Below are 4590 nucleotides of genomic sequence, written 5' to 3' on the forward strand. Positions count from 1 at the left end.
CCGCGAATTCCGCGATTTCTGACGATTTCGCGCGACAAAGCAGGTACTGCGATGCTTCGACGCAATAATTCTTCCCTACGCCGATTTCTCGCTCTAGAGAAATTCAGCGGAGCGCAATAATTTGCTTCACAGGGACCCTGCGGGGGTCAGTATCGGTTGTGATGGCGCACGCTCCATACGGATTTGATTTCCTCGTCCGGAATGTGGTTGGACGTCGAATGTTCGTTCGACACCTACGTCGACGTTCGGCAACCCACCACGCGTCAGGTGTTCTCAGACAGCAGAATGGCGTTCGGTTCGTTCCGCCAACGCTAGGAATAGTTAGCTCAGCACCGCTCAGCGTTCAAGTTGATGAAGTTGTGGACGAATCGAGAGAAGAATCCCGGTTGGTCAACCCTCATGAAATGGATCCAGTTTCGAAGGTGGCAAAGAATATCACCCCGGCTATGCGCGCCAGGCAGTTCTCCTCGGGTACGTTCCACGTGAGCGGTGGTCTCCTCTTCTGCAGCAGCTGTAATGTTCCAATCGACGATGTTCGCAAGGACTCCTGCAGCAAACATATTCTATCGGGGTCGCATCGGCGGAAGGTTGCCGGAAAAGAAGCCTCGATCGTGAAGGAACGTAAGCTCCAGAGGGTAGTTTCCGAAGTGTTCGAAAATCAGTCTACCCAGAAACAGCACCGAAAGATGGAACTCCTGAGCCTTGTCAAAGAGTTTTGCAGCGCGAATATCCCACTCTACAAATTGGACAAATCATCTCTGAAACTTTATCTGGAACGCAACCTCAAGAACGTCGGGACGATTCCGTCGTCGCGTCGTATTACCTGCGCCAGAAATACCTCCCGACCGTTTTCGATGCCCATATGAATGAGCTCAAAGAAATTCTGAAGAAATCAAGCTCGCTGGCGATCGTCTGCGACGAGACGACTGATGCTGAGGACCGGTATGTTTTCAACATTCTCGCTGTAGATCGCCTGCAGGAGTCAACGATGCAAGATCAAAATCGGCACAAATTGCGAGCTCTGCTCCCGAATTCCGTCGTCCTCGACTCTACGAATTACAAGACCGTGAGCGAAGCTGTGATTAGTGAGCTTTGCAAATATGAGGTCTCGTTCTCTAAGATCAGCGCGTTCGTGACAGATAACGCCGCCTACATGCATAAGGCGTGGAGCAACAGCTTGAAGGCGGTTTTCCTGAACGCCGTTCACGTAACGTGCACGGCCCATTTGCTGAACCTTATTTGTGAGATATGGCAGGACGAATTCAAAGCTGTAAACAAATTGGTAGTCGCAGTGAAGAAAGGATTCACTGCGTGCCCTTCTCGAAAGGCTCGATTCCTCCACTACTTGATAGCTGAGGGGGGTCCCCTGGCTTTGCCGCCTGTGCCCGTCGTCACGCGATGGAACACGTGGTTTGAAGCCGCGATGTACCATGTTCGCCAGTCGGACGACTACGCTGTCTTCGTTGATGAAGAGGCTGAGTTTTCCTCCAGTTCGATCGTCTCCAGCGTCATCACTCTGAGTGGCTGTACTGAAGTCAAGTCCGATCTCGAGTGCTTGAAGATGTACGCTCCCCACCTGATGGAAGTTCTCCGAAAATCTGAGACCAGTGAGGTCAAGGCGCACGCTGTAGCGAAAGACCTCGACTTACTGACGCAATGGCTCCGAGTATCAGAATCTTCGGAAACAAACTCGACTGGGAAAACGGCTTTACGCAGATCTCACGAGAAACTACAGAGCTACATCTCGGAAGGCTCTAGCGCTCGATTCCGTCAACCAGCAGCCGGATTCTTCAAGGCCTGCCAAGTTTTCGATCCCGCCCACTCACGGATCACCGAGATTGATGCAGAATTCGTCTTCCGCAGCATTCCGTGGTTTGAGGACGACAATCTCGCGAAGGCAGAACTCAAATTGTATTTGTCATCCTCGAAAGAACTCAGCACCTTCAGCCACCCGGCCGACTTTTGGTTCACGGCCGCCGAGCAGTTTCCACGACTTTCACAAATCGCACTCAGTTGTTTGAGTGTCCCCATCAATAGCGTAGCGGCGGAGAGGTCCTTTAGTATGTATTCCGCTGTGTGACAGATAATCGCCGCAGTATCGCGGAAAAGAATCTCCCAGTGTATAATATGCTTTTTCTAAAACGCTTCTCATATCTAAAGGACTCAGCGCGTTCATCCGGTCTTTTTCGGAGGGAACGAGGCTCGAATAAATTAAATTTGTACATTCTCGAGCATCAGCTCTTCTTTTCCGCGAAATTCTATCCGATTTCTCGATTTCCGCGAAATCACCCCGATCCGCCGCGAATTCGCCGCGAAATATGCCTTTTTTTTCCGCGAAGAATCTCCAGCCCTAATAATCATGCCAAGATATTTGACCTCTCGGGCAGCGAATCGACATTTTTCGAACCGAAGATGGAACCCCCACTCTTCCAGTCTGCTGCAGACCTTCTCGAGCCGAGTATCGTGGAGTCGTTGATCGGGAGCCATCACGAGAATATTGTAACGGTAATCTCCGTGGTCTCCGGGGTCGATTATGGGTCGAAGCTCTGCGATCAGTTCTACGGGACTTCCGGGGCGCTCGACTTGGGTCCTTTCTTTGGTTGGACTGGGGAGCGGCGGCAGCGGCTCCTCGAGTCTCGGGGCTAGGGTTCTAGGGGGCCGGAAAACGTGAATCAAGGATGACACGGTTAGCTGACTGCACGCGAAGATCGTGAATGGCGGTTTCCCGTCTTCACACTCGTTTTATTCTCCTGTCCTCTCTCCCTTTCCGGAACGTTAGCATTGTTTCCGATTGGCCCATTACAACACCGCTCTCTCGCGCGCCGATTCCAAAGTTCCTACCGCGCCTCGTTACACATCTTAAGGTTCGCCGTCACTCACACATGCGGAAGGGGTCTGTCGATTCCGGAGCTCGCCGCCGACCCCGCTCCAAGAACAATCCTTGGAACCGTGGTCGTCGGCTCGTCCGGCTCTAGGTACAAGTTTACAATTTAGGATTTCCGCATGCGCACCTGTTACTGGTTTGCCTATGTGTCCGCGCTATCTTTCGATCCCAGTCTTCCCTACCGTCTCTTGCCTTCTTGAGGTTCCCTTGAAACTCCGTTACGCTGCCCCCTCTCCCCGTAGGAGCCGGCCCGGCTCCTTCGTTAGCTCACGAAGTCCCTCAACCATGAGGGTGGTCTCCGTTCTCGTGCTGTGGGCTCCGGGTCTTGCTCTTTGGGTGCTAGGGGCGGTGCGATTGGTGGTCTCTCGGTGGGCTCCGGGAGCGATGGGGGCGCTGGTAGCTGCGTCTTCTGTCTCGTCGGTTTTTCCTGTGGGTCGGCGTTTTCGGTGTTGTCGTCCTCCGGGGCTTCCTCTGGGTCGGCGTTGGGGGCGTGGAAACGTTTTACCCTTGACAAATGGACTATCTCTTTCTTGGGTATCCCTGCCGTCTTGGCGCCTTGCATTGGCGTTATCTCCCTATTAACCTTGCCTATGATCTTAGTTACTATGTACGGGCCGAATTGTCTGCGGATTAGTTTCTCGGACAAGCCTTGCTTGCGCACTGGCGTAAACAGCATGACCTGGTCGTTGATCTTTATTTCTTCTGGTTGGGGTTTTCGTCTTCTGGCTATGTTTGCGCTTTTCGCCTCGTCCGCGAGTTTTCTGGCAATCTCTCTTGCTGCCGTTGCTCTTTCCATGAGTATGTTGGCGTAGACGGTCCTCGGTGTGTCTAAGTTCACTGTAAGCCGGGGTATGTTTGCGTTGAAGAAGGATTCTCGTTCTCTCCCGTGGACCAACATGAACGGCGAATGTCGCGTGGATTCTTGGGGGGCCGAATTGTACGCGGTTACTACGAATGGTAATACCGCGTCCCAGTCGTCTTGCGTTGCGTTCACGTATTTACTTAACATGTCTTCGATAGTTCTGTGTGAACGTTCCCTTAGGCCGTTGCTCTCTGGGTGGTAGCCCGTCGTCTTGTGCTGATCTATGCCGCAGATCTCGCATACCTCCCTTACTAGGTGGGATAAGAATGCTTTTCCTTGGTCGCTGATCAGCACTTTTGGAACTCCATGGGGCAGTATGACCTTGTTGACGAGGAAGTTGGCTACTTCTCCTGCCGATCCGTTTGGGACTGCTTCTGCTATGAGGAATTTTGTCAGGTGGTCGATGGCGGTTACAATGACTTTGTTACCTTTGCTCGATTCGTTCACTGAGACCAGGTCTATTCCCACCGTATGGAACGGTTGGTCTGGGGTTTCCATGTGCTGGATGCTTGGGTTGGGTCCGGTCCTCGGGTTTCTTCGTTGGCATTCGAAGCATGTCGCGACAAATTTCTTTGAATCACGGTACATACCTGGCCAGGAGTAACGCATCGCCAGCTTGCCGTGCGTTTTGGCGAGTGCCAGGTGTCCGGAATCCTTGTGTGAATGGGCGTCTTTGAGGGCTTCCCACCGGAGTTCTTTGGGGATGACCAACAATAATTCGTTGCCCACTGGGGTGAAATTCCTCTTGTATAGTACGTCTTCGATTATTTCGTATTGCGGTCCGTTTTTTGCCTTTTCGAAGAGGGTTGCTAGTCTGGGGTCTTGCCGTTGTTTCCGGGCGATG

At 52.5% G+C, this 4590-nt stretch overlaps 1 pseudogene; it reads left to right on the forward strand.

The window, feature by feature from the left end:
* Positions 1–161: 161 nt before the first annotated feature.
* On the forward strand, positions 162–2080 carry LOC114828553 (uncharacterized; annotated as a pseudogene).
* Positions 2081–4590: the final 2510 nt, after the last annotated feature.

Source organism: Galendromus occidentalis, unplaced genomic scaffold, assembly GCF_000255335.2.
Source record: "Galendromus occidentalis unplaced genomic scaffold, Mocc_1.1 scf7180000076296, whole genome shotgun sequence".
Taxonomy (NCBI): Eukaryota; Metazoa; Arthropoda; class Arachnida; order Mesostigmata; family Phytoseiidae; genus Galendromus; species Galendromus occidentalis.